The following is a 17,521-nucleotide window of genomic DNA, read 5'->3' as shown; positions in this document are numbered from 1 at the left end:
CGTTCAGGCCACTCCAACACGTCCCCTAATAATATTTTACAAGCCTGAGCCATCTGTGTGTGATGAGATCAGAAGTAAGGAAGTCTGTAGTTGCCAAGAGAATTTTAGCTTGCAGAATTGTACAACTACAAAGAAATCCTATGGCATCAACAAAGGAAGCTCAGAGAAATATTCACACTGAGCTCTTTTGGACTATTTTAATTGGAGACCATTTGCTCTTGTAATATTTTAAGGGTTCATTCTTCCTTTTGCACACCTAGTTGTTACTGACTGTATTGTAAGCTTTGCATATGTTTTTAGTAGTCTCCAAAATGACTAATCCTGTATTTTGCAAAAGCAAGAGGATGCTATTTCTGCCGCACCTCTCTGTGCACTTGTAGGGGTAGCCAACCTTTTCTGACTTGGCTGCATCCCACTGACTTACCTTCCTTCCCCTCATGAACATGCACATGCTCAGAAGTACCCTAAACAAGACCCTCCCCCCCACCAAGAATTCTCTATCCACTTCTGACGCATGGAGTTCTTGCCATGCGTGGACCTCAGAGGTATGATGGGCTCATTACTTAAGTCTTCCTGCTTTTATTTGTTTTCTTAAGAAGTACTTCACAGAAGCAAATAAATATAAAGGATAGGCTTTTCAAAAGCTCTCAGCATCAGTCTAGCTCTTCTCCCTTTGAAGACAACCCAGACTTGACTTGACTGGAGATGGAATTAAGCCAACATTGAGCATTCTCAATACTTCCAGTCATAGCTTCTCCCCAGAGAATTTATAATCTTACAAAAAGGATTAATTGATTAATACTGAAGTTGACCAATGGATAGGAATCTTTAGCTCTCAAGAACAATTCTGCTTTTGGAACAGAAAGTCTCTTGAGTTTTTGTTTCAGTTACTATGGGTTAAGTTCTATTAGGTTTTCTCCCAGTTTGTTTTATTAGAAAATGGTATTTATTTGACTGCGGTATGCTACCTAAAATTGTTATAATTTGTTTCTTTATTTCCATAAACATTGCTGTGTTTATTTTGGAAGAGCGGTTACTTAAGCAAAAAAAACCCAACAAAGTAAGCGTAAAAATACATTGGTTATCTCCTATACCTAATTTTCTCTTGTAATCAGTGTATATAACTTTGCTATAGCACCAATTAAAAAAAAAAAAAAAAGGGAGACCGAAGAGAGACATTAGAATCTATTTTCAGGATGGCATATCAGACCACACGCACTTAAGGGGTAGAGTAGATTTGTTATTTTGGGCAGTACTGTGGAACTTATGAGAAGCTTTCTTTTTTTATACAAAGTTAGTTCAGAGTAGATTAAAGTTTATTTCAAACTCAGCATATTTGACCTCAAGCATCATAAGAGTCATGTAGAATTGGCTCATGCTATTAAATTCTTACAGCGAGCTCCATAATAATGATTAATTTCTTTCATAAACTCTCTTCATAATTAATACAGGTTTCATTGTGGGCACTGCTATTCTCATATTGATTATCTCTACAATTTAGATTGGACTTGTAAAATGATGTCTTTGTTTACTCTGATGACCAGACATTTATTTTATTTGGATAACTCTCATCATTTGCAAACTGAACTGGGGATATTGCTACCATAGAAATTACAAATATTTCAGAGCTGCTTCATGCAAGAGCAGGGATAATTTTTTGGCACCTGAGATTAATAATACTTTGGTGTTCTCTGATGCCTCTCATCTGAGAATCTGAGTTCTTTATGAACATCAATTAATTAAGCTTTAAGACACCCTCCTGAAATAGGGAAGCATTAGTAGCCTCTTCCACTGATGGATAAACTCAGATTTAGAGATGTTGACTGATTTAGTCAAAGTCACCTGCCAAGTTATCATGAATGTAACCCAGATTTGTTGACTACCAATCTTGTCCTTCAGTTGTAAGGACTTTCTTTCTCCTGGCATGATAATTTTTGATGTGGCATAGTTCCTTTTAGCAAAATATGCTTTTTAAAAAGTAATGGGTGGGGATGCTTTAGCCACATGAAGAAGTATGGACCTTTCTTGTTGCTTGTTTGTTCTCAAAAATAATTTAATTTTATTTCCAGGATTCTCTCATAAGCTGCAGTTAAATCAGTAAACTTTGAAGACTCTAATAACCTCTTCGGGGGAAAAAAAAAGGGATTTTCACATTTCTGACAGGCTTCATGAAAAGCAGCTTTAGTGAGAAAAGCAGAAAATAATGAATGATGGGACTGAGATTTGAGCGTATTGAAAGAAAAGAGCCACACACCAGATTTTGTAACATCACTCCGTACACTTTATACAATGTTATGCAACAGGTGAACCTTCCTCTTGGTCAGTCCTGTGCATTAACAATATAAATCCACCTTATTAAAATATTTTAAAAGGTCCTTCTCACATAGCTCCAGTCCTGAGAGATCTCAAGGATGGGGGCAGTATATTTTTTTAGTTCTGTTGCCCAGAGTCTGAAGGGTCCTGACTCCCATGGGAGCTGCTGAGCTCTCCTTGTTTTGTTAACTTCAGAGGGTGCCAGGGAAAGTTGCAGTGACTGGCAGAAAGCAATCTTTAGAAAGCCTTGGAGACAAACAGTAATTCCAGCTTTTGAGCTGAATTCAGCTGTCCTACTGTTGCCAAACCTACAAGCAGGGAGGGGGAGATGTGGATGTAACAGGCGGCACGTATATCCGTATTAATACTTGCAGTACAACATCCCCCATGCCTGAGGACAGTAAGTGCAACTGAGGACATAGTGGAGTTTACAAGAGTACCTCACATGTTGAGATGCTTTATAGTCCCCCCTGTGAATAGCCTAGCGAAAACCATATGTGAAATATAAATACACTGGGACTTTAAAATGGAGCTGTATTCCAGCCTTTTAAGTTAATTTTGTAACACACTGCATCTGAGGGCTTAATGTGTGTTGTATCCGATGCTAGCTGAATAGTGCAGGGCTTAATAAATGCAGTATGTACTGGAGACACTAGAGAGTCCGATGGATGATGTGAAAGGAGAACAAGAAGGTGGTGGAAATACCACATTTTAGTGAAAGAACAAATCCAGTTTGAACCAACTGGCTGCTTGCTTGCTTCGGTCTGAAGGCAACAATGAACTCCTGTTGTCATGCTGAGTCAGTTGGCAGTGACTCACTTTATCAGTCTCAAAATTGTCCGGCATTTCATCAGAACTGAATTACACAATGGGTTTTTCCTTTTCCCCCTTTTTTTTTCCCCCCCCAATACACTTGTAATATTAATAGTCACATAAATCATCTGACGTTAACATGTTTCCTCATTAACTTTTACTTTTTTAATTATAAGATTAGTAATCATACAACTTCCCAAAGAGGGAAATACAGTAATCCCAAATCTGACTTGAAATTCTCAAGCACAAACTTTCTTAGTTACGCACTTCTCTCAGTTAAAAATAAGTTAGAGCCTTTTGTTACTTTCCGCAGGATATTGGCATAGCTAACATATGCTCACAATTGTTCAGCTGAGGTATGTGTTCTCTATTGGGTGTGGAGAGAAAATTTGTATGTGGAAACAGCAGCCAACATATCAGGGTTGACTATTTCTCCCCAGCATGACTTTTTTGGTTATTTCTGCAAAAGTCTCTCGGAGAAAACACTCGAATGTAGTATTTTTTCCACTGAAAGAGTGCATGCATGTGAAGTGACTTATTTTGCAGGCATATTTATTGCTTAAACACAAAAATACCCATTATCTAAAATGTAAAATATGTGATTCTGTAATGAAAACATAAGAACATCCTCATGGTCTCCATAGTCTGTGAAAAAAGTTAGGTCTCTGAGGATTTATATCTAACTCTGCATATCAGTGCACTTCACTGGATTCTTTGATTTTAGCACCCACACTGTTACACAGTTTCAATCAAAGTGGTATGAATAAACTAAAAATGTGTAAAAAGTGATGCTGAGTTGGCTGGACAGCAATGCATCTGTTCTACAATCCAGCATTTCCAAGTTCAGACATCTTGTGTGCCCTAATTTAACATCTGTATTTGCCACCTGCATGATTAAATTGTGTTCAATCAAATCCATTTTGTAATTACAGATTTAGAGCAAAAATATGTATCTTCAGTTTTTAATCTTAGAAGATTTGAGATATCTGGAATATGTTCTGTGCCTGTCCCAACCTCAACATCCTATCCTGGGTTTAATCCCATCCGTCTGTGTTTGTAATCGGTCCTGGTGGCTATGAAATGGAAAGCTTCCAAGTGTCTTTGAATAATTTTTTTTAATTTTGTTCTTCAGTGGTTCTAGTTCTTTGTTGTTTATTAGATCAAACCACATTTCCACTGAGGCTGAAACGGTGGTGTCATCAGCCTGTAATCTGTCCCTCTGAAACCTCCTTCAACTGCTTTTGTAAATTTAGTACCTCTCTGTAAAGTTCCTTGCAGAGGAAAACGTGTGCTATTTTTTGATCAAAGTCCTTCTTGTTCTCCGTGAAAATTTCAAGACACTTGTTGATGCAAACGTAGAGGTATGTGTTTCTGAGAGCAACACCAAGTGGGAACCAGGGACATCAGTCTGCCTTTTTCACTTGAGTTAGCCAGGCTGCCAGGGATAGCAGAGTGATTTTTGTCTTTAGGTTCTACAGTACAGTCCTGGGAAAGTTTGGTTATTACTTTTTCACTCAGTGCGGCTGAAGCAGCTGTATATCAGAAGCAGTAGAAATAGTTTCAAACATTCTTGTTTCAATTTTGTTTTTGTTGTCTAACTAATTAGTAAAGACATCTTTCTCTGTTTTCTCTTTGTTATTGGATGGTATCTTAGGTAACACTGTAATAATATTTGTGGGTTTCATTTTGATACAGAATTAATAGCAGCATATAAGGACATACCATTAATTGTCTATATGCTTATGGCCATTAGGAGGTCATTTGTCATGTTCAGCTGGCCAACCTGCACTAATGTCACTGTTCAATGCTGCTACTTTTTCTTTTATTTTTCCCCTGTTTTTTCACTTGGAGATTTTTATAGTGGACAACTGAATTTACAAGTCTCTAAAAGAAATGTTTCAATCATTGCTATCAATTGCTTCTTTTGTGTTCCATTGAAGGCAATATCATTAAGGTAAAATAAGGTTGCATCTGTCTTGTTAAGCAGAGCTTTTCTTTATAGCATAATCAACTAGTAAGCTTATTTCTGGGTCTTCAAGACACAAAGGTGTCTAATGTTGAAGAGCAGCTAGGAAGTTTGGAACACAGATTTAAATTGTCGTTGCAGCTACGTTTAATAATGATAATGATAGCACTAAAAACATCTCACTTTCACAATCATCAAACTCATCAGAGTTCTGCTTCAGTAGTTTCACTTAACATCTTATCTTGAAGGGTCTGCAGAATTGAGTTGTCTGCACTTTTTGAGATGGATGTGAATTCATCCTAACTTCTTGAACGATTTTTGACAATGCCTACACTATACTGTTAAAGAATTATCTTAAGTTTTATATTACTTTGGTACATGCATACACTTGTTCCCTGTTGCTTTCTTCAACTTCTCTTGAAGTCAAATAAATGAATATTCTCGTGTGTGTTAACCATTAAGCTCCACTTTTTAACACTGGTGTCTTTAATATTAACAGTAGAGCAAGAAACCTGCTGTCTGGATTTAATAGTTGGGATTGAAAACCTGAGTGAAGTAGCTATCTTTCGTTAGACCCTTGTCACGACTACTTAATGCGAGGCTTTAGATCTCTTGTAAGCTCATGTTCGAAACTTATTTCATTTATTACTTTCGTTTTAGCATCTGATGACAAAAGGTTCCATCAACTAGCAGCATCTCTCTCATCAGGCCCTGAAAGCATTGTTTATTCCCCATGTAAGTAGGTAGGCAAAAGTGTACATTTTTTGCTGTCTTTTACAAGGGACAGAAATCATTGTGCTCGTCACTTCCCTATTAAGTTTTAGAATGTTTAAATTTTTCATTTGCCAATTAAAATCGGAGCCTTATTTTTCAAGCATCATGTGTTCCTATTTTCATGTAAACATTTCTAAGTGGCAGATCTTGAACAGTCATCACTAATAGAAAAACACCAGCGGATTGTTCCTGTATCTGTCAGCATTGTAAACATAGGTATCATGACTCATGGACTCTTTGCCAAAGTAGATAGAAGTAACAGCAGCAAAATGTACTAATATCTCCACTGGGACCACTGTGAGGGGCTGAGGAGAGTTCTGCTGTAACTTGTGTTACAGTAGATGCAGGCCTCACATCTTGGGTCAAATGTATTTCTGCTTTTGAAGCTGTTGGGGCTCTATCTCATCAGTCACATCTGTGTGCGTTTTGGTTTGGTGTTTAAATGGGAGGGCATGAGGAGCACCTCTCTAAAAGCCAGTGTTCCTCAGATGCTTTCAGTTGCTGAAAAGAGAGAAATACGCTAATTTAACAGTACCATACAATTTGTTCATGTGCTTTTGTTCACGTTTGTCATTGGCATTTTTAGTGATCCTCTATAGCTTATTGCTTTTTTTTTTTTTCAATCTCTCTCATGGCTGCAGAGCAGTATGCATCTGTGTGTCAGTATTACACTCTCTGTGCAGTATTAGATGTAGTTCTGTTAAGTGAAATCTATCAGTCTCTCAAGTAACACTTCATTTAAATTGTTTATTGACATTTTCTCAAAGATGAGGGTACACATACTGCTTTAAGAGTGAGAAGGATTTACTGGGTACTGTGAGAAGTCCCAAGAAGCTTTCTGTGTATTGAGAGCCTGGCTACAGCAGGAGAATGTGTGGGATGGTCTGCTCTTCATCCACCGAGTACTTCCTTGTCCCCACAGGGATGGTTTTAGGTCCAGAGCTCCGCTCAGAAATTCCCAGGGCTTGATCTAGTCTTGAGTGCACATGAGACGACTGAGTACTGAAAGGCTACGTTAGCAGGAGGGAGTTGGAGTATGAGGAATGGGGTTAAGGCTGTTTTTTACTGTAGTGGAGACGAAGGGACTTTCATGCAAACTCAAATCCATGGAGTTAAGGGTGCTTATGGCTACTCCTAAAACACTGGAGTGCTTCCTCGCCATTTAATTGTGACAATGGAGTAATTCAAGTTACAATGTTTTACTTCAAGTTTATTGTCTGCCACAATTTTCATTTCAACATGCTTCCTACTCTTTAATCTACACTTCTTTAAGCTGTTAGAAAAAAAATTGCAAATGCCTTCTTTTACTCTTGTAGGCAGATTTTTTTTTATACTCCTTGAGGGGAATGAGATAACTTTTTGCACTTTTCCCTTATTTTATTCCCCATTTTGCCTGTCTGCTCCTTGTTGGCTTTCATTCTTCGATCAACTCCATCAATTTTAATTGGAATTTTTTTTTCCTGTCTTCTCTTGTGATAAAAAGATATTTTCATGTAATCTGTTTCTTTGGGCCCAATGGTAAAAGGGCTGTCTTTGGGAATTTGGACATCTATTTTCCATTAAAATGAATGGAATATAGTGTTAGTATCTTGCAGGGATTTGAACACCTTTGAGCTATTGTGAAGCAAATATTCTTGTTCCTCTGAAAGGGAGCTCTTGCCATAGGTAGGGATGGATAATCTTGAGCTTTGAGACCTGTGGATAGTGCTGAGAGCCTTTAAGTCAACTCTTTGGTTTCATTTGTCTTGCACATAACTTTTATTTTCTCAGAGGAGTAGCCTGTAAAGTAATCCCAAAGAACATCCAACATCATTAAGTACCTAACACCAAAAAATTATAGAAATTGTTATGTTGTGGCTTCTCCAGAAAATTATGTAATTTGTGTCCTTCATATTTTGAGACAGGGGTCAGACAGCTGACTTTTAGGAGTATGGTAAACTGGTGCTTTTTTCCCTGGTGGTTGACTTTTTGTGCTCCAAAATTACAGCTTTAATTTAGGAGGTAAAAAGCTTGTAGCCTGCTTGACTGTGAAGTTCTAATTAAAGATTGCACTAGATGTGAGCTGACACTTGGTTATTTGCAGTCAGCCTCCTAATACAATAAGTCTTGGATGTTTGAAGCAGTGTTGACTCTGAAGACTATTGACATTCATTTAAATGTTAAAACTATTTGTTGTTTTACTGTTGGTTTTACTTTCAAGAAATAAGGCAGGAAGAGAAAAGAGATAATCCTGTTACAGAGACCTTGAGCATTGTTGTCATATTTTGATACCTTGAGCCCTGAGTAGTGTTTAGATTGAGACCACAGTTTGGGAGAGTAACGCCCCATAAATTCTCTTCATTATAACCCTATGACTACCTTTTTTTTAATGATTATCAGCACTAGATGCATGCATAAGCTGGATGCAGTGCCTGAACAGGCAGTCCCAGTTCTCGTGACTGAGAATAGATGTCTTGCACCAGGTAGCCTTTAACAGGGCACTCCCAATTTCCCCCATAAACCCATATCTGATAATCCCCAGTGGATTTTTATGGTGTGTTACAGCTTTACTGTATGAATCCCTAGGAATTACAGATTGAAACTCAGTTGGATGAATGCATGATGTATATAGCTTCATATTTATGTGCGTTTTCTATCAGACATGATTTTTGCCTCATTTGGTTCCTGGCCCACAAGTGGTCTACTGAAGCTAGTCGAGACTTTCATTTAGCTGTAGTGGTAGAACCTTTGTTTCTGAAACAGAAAGCTTTAAGGTATACTGCCATTTATGATTCTAACATCTGTGATGTTATCACAGCGTGGTAAAAACAAATGTCGATTCATTCTGAGACCACAACAGAGAGTACTGAAAGTCATATTTGTATCCGTATTCTCACCGATATTTTGTTGGCTTCAAGACAACTCAACAAATGGAACAGTAGGACAGCAAAGTACCAGTTAATATAAAGTTATCTTTATTCCAACTTCTGTTTATTTTGTTGGGGTTTTTTTCATTGCATACTATCAAATGGTTTCACAATGTGACCTCTGATTTTGAAACAAAACAAATTAAATGTTAGTTAGTGCTGATTAGTGCAATATTAACACTGATTCTTTATTTACTCAAAAATCAGGAAATGACAAACTTAATTATGCCTAATTGTTCAGATATTACAAAGGGGATCTCTCATTACGTAATCATAGACCATCTTGGTAGCAATACCAAATATTGCAATCATAGCTAATAATTGCAAAGAAAGTTATAGAAAAGGAGCCCTTTGACCATAAAATCATATCTAACTCGGGCTCATTACAAAACTTGACTGAAGAGTAGCACTGAAGTTGGTACACTTTGTTTCCATTATATCATTTTGAAAATATTATGTCACCTTGTTCTGCATGTTCTAGTTCTGTAATGAAAGACCCTTTTGTTCAAATACAGGCAAAATGAAATAGTTGTTTGTCTATAGGATACCCAACCTAATTTCTGTCAGGCTCACACCACCACTAACCTCACCAGATCTTCCAATTTTTATAGGTCTGATCGAAAGAAAGGCTCTTATCGCTGCTGTTATGTAAAAGAAGACCTGAGGCTTAATTTTCAGTTAATACAACTTTTCACTTTTCATTTCTTTGTCTTTAAATAATAAATTCTTTCATCTTTTCCTTAAAAAATGAATTTAGATTAATATTTCAGGAAAATAAATGCACCTCAATGTGTCCTTTAAAACAGCTGAGCAAACTGTGTTCAGATTATCTAAAAATATTCTCCTTTAGGCTAAAACTAAAGGACTAATTGGAACCAGTCTTGGCTAGTTTTTCTAAGAGGACTTACCTTATATAAAGTAAAAAAAATATTCAGACCAGGACATTCCTTTTCTTTATTACATCTAGTACATCGAGTTTTTTATTCTTCAGAAACATCTTTGACTAAAAGTTGCAAAGATGATGAATCCTGCCCACCGACACAGAAAAATGATCCCCCTGAGGTGGTCTTCAGATAATCAAGGTTTGTGAAAGTGAAACTTTTGTACTTAATTTTGGCGGTGGTAGTGCTAGTAAAATGGTTGCATCCTTACTAGTATTCCCTATGTGTTTGATACGGAGGTCAGCAGTTAAGTTTTTTCTTGGAGTGGGCTTCTCACAATAACAAGGATAAACCTTTGTTTGATGTTTTATTCATTTCCATTTCTTTACTTCATGGTATCTGTAATATTTAGTTTGCCCCAAAAGAGAATCAGGCACTTCTATACACTTAGAGGTCAGACAGTGGCCTGAACACCCCCAAGTCCCTGTGTCTGATATTTTCTATTAGCTGGCTGTGGGATTTTAGGGGCATACATGCAGAAACACTAAGCATGCTGACCTAGCAGGAATTTGGGACATCTGAATCTGAGTCCAAGGGTGAAATTTTGTGCTGAGCTGCTTCAAAGTGTGATACAAGCCACACAGCTCTGAGGAAAAGTCTAGCTTCTTCAGTAACTTACAACTTCAGTCTGCCTGGTAAATGCATTGGTTTCCCCTTACCTAGAATACATGGAGAAAAATCTTATATAGGAACTTTCACACAGTGCCTATATTTGAGGAAAATAATCCTGTATCAGCTGAAGGGATTTCATGGTGAAGTATTAGATGATTAATGGCACTTAGTGTTGCTCTTTTCAAATATTACAGCATTACTGTACATGCTCTGACTTATTTTTAGTTTTTTTATGTTGGCCATATAGCCTTTGCTTTAAGAAAATAAATAAATAATTTTCTAGTTTTTATAATTGCATAGAAAAGCTTTAAAAGTACTTGGGAGCATAATAGAGATTTAAAAAAGAAAAAAAAATCCCTGCCTTTTAAAACAATCATGCAACTTTTAGAACCTATTCAAGATTTTTTTGATGTTTGAAGTTTCAATACTGTTTGTCTCTTTTCTGTAGAGATGTTTTTTGTCCACTTCATGTATAGTCAATCAAATTAAAGTTAAAGTATGGAATTTCTGTCTTTGTACATCTGATACACTTAAATTGCATTTTTGTTTTTATTTTCCCAGAACTGGCTATTCATTTGGGGGGCAATACTCTCAGATGTGATATTCTAAACTAGAAGATAAGTACCTCTTGGAAGAGTAACATCTTTCAAAATACTAACATACATATTTTCCAGGTAGAATGGCTTCATGCTTATAAGCTTATGAAAATATTCAGTTGCACCCAGAGGGTAAAATAACAGGTTCGAAACTATTGCTACTGATGGCTCTCTCTTTTTTTTCCCCCTCTAGATCAGATTTTCATTCATGATAAACCTAGTGCATCTCAACTGATATGACAATCACTAGAGTTGCAGAAGTTTGTTTTGGTTTGTTGTTTTTTTTTTTCCTTCTACTATTTAAAGAGGGTAAAAATGAAGTGATGGCCACCTAGAGCTTCAGCATTTTCACTGTGGTTTGTGTCATAACCGTCTACCATTACGACAGCAATCAAATTCTCCTGCATGCTCCCTAACTTTCTGGGACAAAAATAGAAATCTTTGATAGGCATCCTAGTTATCTGGTAGAAGAGAGTGATGGATGTGCATCCTGACTTGTTTGTTACTGTAGCTCCTTTCAGATGGTAAAAATACTTTTTAAAACTACTTGTTCCATTTTGGATGGATTCAGTATGGATTTCCATAAGGAAATCATCAAACTTCTAGTCCTTAAATGTTGATGGAACTGCAACATGACTCTTTATAATTGAATTATAGGTAACCTTTGGGAACCATATTGTTGTATAATAGAGGGTGCACCATACGATGCAGTAAGCTGTGTAACAAGATCCGATTCCATTGTAATTCCACAGCTTGGATGAGGGCCTTACATGTTAGCTCAACGGCTAAATTGGTCACAAATGGCCTGTTGATGCAAATAAAGGTAATATCCCAGCACTGTGTAAGTGAAGAGGATGAACATATACACAGCCGAGGCCACATACGTAACTGCAGGTTGTTAGGTGTTAAATAATTACAACGCAGTCCACATGTCCAAGACAGAAAGCTAACACATGAACATCCCAAGTGCGTGTGTGTGTAACGGGGAGATGGGGATAAAGCATGTGGGAGTCTGAGGACTTTTTGTGTGGTTTTGGTTTTTGAATTGGAAAATGGTATATTGGTATGATGCTGGTCTTCTGGAGTTTGTTTTATGAGGACTCAGTCCCTGTAGGTGGTGATTGATACACACCAATGTTAATGGGTATAGAAGCAAGGGATTGGCTTTGTTGGGACAAAATGTCTTATATTGCCTAGCTCTCACTGTCACAATTTACTGATGTAGCAGCAATATTTACCCAACTCAGTACTAGAGTAATGCAGTACTGTTGTATCTGACATGGGATTATTATTCAGTGGAAACACCGTTTTGCAGCCTTTGTGCAAAATGGACTAAGGGTTGTAAAGGATCAGTCATTGTGCAGTGTGTTCCTTTACCAAAGTGCTGGTAGTGTCATCATAAAAGAAAGTGAGCGTTTATGGTACTTGGGACATATTACTTGCAGACAGGTTTTCACAAATCCACTGAAACTGTTGGAGACGTACCAGCTTTGCCTTTGATCTATTATTCAGGACATTCTGGGATTAAAAAAAAAACACCAAAAAACAACAAACAAACAACACTAGAAAAAACAGTTCTGGTTCAGCAAGTGCACCCCAGTCTGGCCAATCAATTGGACTGTTTGAGAGCCTGATCCATAGAGGCAGCATAGCCTGAACTTCTGATCAGGAAAGCCTGACATTGCAATCTCACTTCTCTGTTCTCAACAGAGTGGTTAACTCTTTACATTTAGTTTTTACTATCTGTAAAATGGGAATGACAGTAGCTTTTTGCCAAAGGAAGTTCAGATTTGATTTGTTAATGTGTATGTGCAACTGAACCATGGCATGATGGATCAAAGTTGCTGAATAAAAGGAAAGTATTACTTAGTTGGAGGTCTGGCAGTAAGTAATGACTGCTGAGATTGGAGAGCAATTGAGATTCTTTGCATATTGAAAGACACCAGAAGTGCGCCGTATTTCTCTCCTCCTGTCTTCAGCATCTTCACCAGTAAATCTGCAGGGATAAAGAGCTTTTGTGTGGTTCTTCTACGTTTTTGTTGACCCCTGCTGATGTAAATCAAACATACTGTCCTCCTGTTACCTTCAGGTTTAGAAAACCTATTTTTAATCACTTCATACAGGTATCTAATTTGAATCAGCCTGCCACGCTGCAGGACTCTTGTGCTTTTTTAATTGGCATCTTTCTCATTACGTTTGAACAAAGTTGCAGAGACACTGCAGGACACCAGTAGAGACATCTGAATCACCAATCCTGTTGGGCTGGCAACATGATGGTGTGATATACCAGGGGAGTCTAGGAGATCTGTGTATGTGGTGAAGGGGACTAAGTGGAAGCAATCAAGTTCAGACATGTTGCTGCGTTTCTAGGTCCTGCCTATACCATCTGAAAGAGAATTGCGACAGAAATTTGCCTGGGATTTTTGCCACCATTATGGTGTTAAACCAGTCTCATTTCTAAGAACAATCCTTAGGATTCTAGTAAAGCAGATGTTCCATTTATGGAACTGTTGTAGGGCAGGTATGTGGAGTACATCAAAACCAGTGTGTTAAGCCACCACAAGGATGGGCAGGATACCCAACCAGTTCAGGGAGTCAGTTCCACTCGAGTTTCTTTGGAATTTGAAAATCAGCCCTTAGATAACTGCTAAGAGGCCAATTTTTTTTTTTTTTTTTTTTTTTTCCAAAGGAAGTAGCTCGTGGCCTCAGACATGGCTATATGATGCTGTGACTCCTTTTCCAGTTGTGGTTGCCAAAAAGATATGTTTAAACTCAGAATGTTGGTGTGCCTGGCAACATAAAAAGACCTGAGAACTATAGAATATGTTGTTTGGCACTGAAGCACCTTCCTTCCCTCTCAGTCTGTCATCCAGAATTTTGTCATTTGCAACAAAGACTTTCACGGTTCTGGTGGACAGTTTGATTTTTCCTGTCTCCCCCTTACTACTGAAGATCAGGGTGTTCTTAGGGCTCTGCAGCTCCTTGGGAGAACTGTAGATGGGTGCCCCTGCTGTGCTAAGCACCAGAATTTTCCACCTGCTTTATGGTGCTAGTCATGTTTTCATTCTTTTTAAGGCTTTGCTAGTGGTGTTGGGGCTCCTTTGCCTCCCTAATGACAGTTGCTACAGATTAACTCTGAACTGAGAAGATAAGTTTACAGAAAAAGAAAACCATGAGTATCATCTACTGGGTAGACCAGCATTGCCTGTTCTTGCATTCAGGATGGATAATGCAGCTTTCTCCTAAGATGGCTGGGAGTCCTCTGTCCCAGCCAGTTTCTTGTGGGGTGACCCCATGTGTGGCATAACCAAACGTTGGTGTCTCTGCCATGGCAGAGGTATGTTCCTGGGCACGTGACAAGGGTTTGCTTGCCTGTTCTGTTGTGTGGCCAAGTGTAGGCCAGCCATGTGAGTGCCATGCAGGCCCTCACCACCACATGGCAGGTGTGCGTCCAGTCCTGTGATAGAGCTGAAAGCCATTGGCAGTTAAATGTAGTCTTTCCTCTTCCTGCAAGTGAACCAAGTACGTAGCCATTGACCTGCACACTTAATGGAAAGGATGGATTGCAGGCCCATGGGAACGTGGCATGATAGTGAGCAGGCTCTCATTGAGCATTTTGAATCAAGGAAACAGGGAAACATTTTTATGTTGGCAAAATGTTAAATCAGGATTCACCGTTCAGTTGCATGGCTCAGGATTTTTTAATGCTCTTTTTCTATGATTTAGGTAGAGACTGAATGATTTATAAGACAACAGAGAATCGGACCATTGATGGTTTGGATCCATTTAGAAAGACTCATGGGCAAGGAATCAGTTGTGCAGATCACATCTTGTGGGACTTTTCATTCAGGTCAGACAGATGTTTGGATTTTATAAAGATTATGGCTAATTGGATTAATTTCTGATTGAGGGCCAAAACTAGCTTAAGTTCGAATCTACTTCATATTTGCTACTTCATATTTGTTGGAATCTACTTCATCTTGAGGTTTGAAAGTGTTTGGTTTTAGTTCTACAGTTCTGCATCTATACAAACACCATGCAACTTTGGAAGGGGTGGCTTTGGGTTCCAGTTTGGGTCTGGCTCTAAGCATTGCCATAACTGTATGGAATCGGGCTCAGTTCTAAGTGTTCTTACTGAGATTCAGGCTTCCTCAAAATATGAGGGTATTTTGGCCTGTGATCCTGGTTCAGATACATATATGACATTTCTAGAAAGTTACAGGAAGTAAGGATCTAGATGCCTCCCAACTTCGAGGTTTTGGATCTGGATCAATTGTAAATCTGAACATTTTTTGAATTTAAGTATTTCCAACTTAGTACTCAGTTTTCAACCTGAATGTTTGTTAAATTTGAAGGGTTCAAGTCTGTATTTTATCCAAACTTGGCACATTTTTAATTTCTCTTCAGATTTGTATGTATAAGGTAGTTAGGACTGAGGAATGAATGTTAGGTTGGGGTCAAATGTTCCAGAGTACTAAGAACTTCTTCCATCTGATATCCTCATTCTGGTGTAGATGTAGTTTTTAAATTTTAAATTCAGAGACTATTCCTGTTATATGAACTGAATAGAAGTATATAAAAACTTTTCATCAACTGGCTTTGATCAGGTCCCCTTGATAAAGTATTTATATTTTTCCCATAATGTTCTCCATCATTAAACTCTGAGAGATGTCAGGCTGAGATAGGAAGATGAAGCATCTCATATATTTATGGTACCATCTGCTCATGAAACTACACTTGAGTCCATTTTACAGATGGAAAAACTGAGGCAGTGAATGGTCAATTGGCACATACACAGCCAAATCAAGTTGCCACAGTTAGAAGCAAAGTCTCCAAGTGCTCCTTCTGCTTTCCTGACCTTGCATACCCTTCAATAAAGTGATATGGTCATAAAGTCCAGAGAAGCAAATATGTAATAGGGCTAAATTTTTGCAATATATATTTGGAGTAACTTATAGAGCTGCCTCTACATATGCCAGGTGTATATGTAGCTACACATTACAGAACGAATTGAACTAAGTCACCTAATAAAGCTTTTTATTCTTTATATTTTACCCTAAGGTAAGAAAGGCTGTGTTTTGATGAAAACACTAATGAAAATTAACCTTTTGAAAAAAAATTACTTAATCCTTCTGTATTTACTGTACATCTGGATGAAAACAGAATGTTTATAAGCGAAATAAATACAAAAAAAGTGTAGCAGCTACCAGTGAACAAAACTAATCAAATTCACCAGTCACCAGGCTGGTTAATATTATAAAGACTGTGTGAATCATGAATATCCAGCCAGCCTGAGGGTACAAACCCATGAATCTAGGGAGTTTACCTATCTCTTATAGTCAGCAGGCTATCCCTTTTCGATCACTACAATTTAGGCGTATATTGCCTAATAATAAATGTGATAATAAAAATGCATTTTGGGAAGCAGGATGTTGTAATAGAGCTTTAGATCAAAAGTGAGATTCATTTTACTTAATTTTAGCCAACTACAAGCTAGCTGCCTAGCCTAATTTAGTTGTGTAGGCTCCCTCCTCAGTTGAGAGAGAAAGCTGGGATGAATTGCTTTTGGGAGGTGCCTGTCTCTCCACTGACAATAGAGGGAGCCTACACAACTGGCTTAGCTAAGGACACTTAACTTTTAGGTGGGTATGAGTTACTCCAAGCAAATTCTGTGTTAAGCATCAGATTTGGGTTCTCGGCTGTTTTTCCACCAATTTACAGCATAACCTTGGGAATATCACTTAACCTTTTTTTTTTTTTCCTTGAACCCATTTTCTCCATCTAAAAATTACCCTGTGGAGAAAGTTCTTGGAGAACCTTTGTCCCAAGATGAAATACAGGTGCAAAATCTTGTTTCCCTGCTCTTGCTACTTTCACATGCCTGGAGTTGTTATTAAAATCAACAGAATTCTTGTGACAGCGTTAAGTTTACATGTGATGAGAGGCAGGGCTGAGTGAAAAAAATTTTTGAAGTAGTATATATCTTCCTCAGATATGACAGAATATTGTAAAAATAAAAATCTAGTAACTAGTCACGTATATTAATTTTCCCATCTTTGCCTCCCCTTCACACCTTCCCTCTAGCCCCCCCTCCCCCCACCCCCCCAGCCGAAAAATAGAGGGAGTGGGGAGAACGTTCTTCAAATTAGACCTATATTTTAAATAACCTTGGCCTGTTTGCAACTGGGAAAATGTTTTTTTACTTGAGAGATTTATTTCTGTCCTTGTAACACCATGTACTATATGCATTGCACCTGTTCAGACATAAGCACAGCACATTATTATAGCTGTAGGGGTAGAAGCTTCCCAATACATATTTTTGAAGGGAGGGAATGCTGGGGAGAATAGCCCTCTCTTTTCAATTGTTTACCGAGCAGTCTCTCACGAAGACTTCTTCCTCATCAAGATCAATTTTCCCTGCTCCCCTATTGTCTGGGGAAACCTATCTTCAGGAGCGTCTTTCTTGAAAGATCTCATGACTTTAAAATCATCAGCGGGCTTTGTGTAGTCTGCCTGTCAAAAGAGATATGTTTACACCTTCCCTGCATGTGTTAAAGCTATAAGGTTACAGAGCAGAATGGCTGATACGTTTCGGCGCTT

At 38.0% G+C, this 17,521-nt stretch overlaps 1 protein-coding gene across 1 annotated transcript in view; it reads left to right on the top strand.

Moving 5' to 3' along the window:
* ZBTB20 (zinc finger and BTB domain containing 20) overlaps positions 1-17,521 on the top strand; it is a 487,426-nt gene that overhangs the window by 10,544 nt on the left and 459,361 nt on the right. The gene's annotated exons all lie outside the window — the stretch shown is intronic.

The sequence above is a fragment of the Chroicocephalus ridibundus genome, chromosome 1 (genome assembly GCF_963924245.1).
Source record: "Chroicocephalus ridibundus chromosome 1, bChrRid1.1, whole genome shotgun sequence".
Taxonomy (NCBI): domain Eukaryota; kingdom Metazoa; phylum Chordata; class Aves; order Charadriiformes; family Laridae; genus Chroicocephalus; species Chroicocephalus ridibundus.
This window is presented reverse-complemented; position numbering and strand designations above follow the sequence as displayed.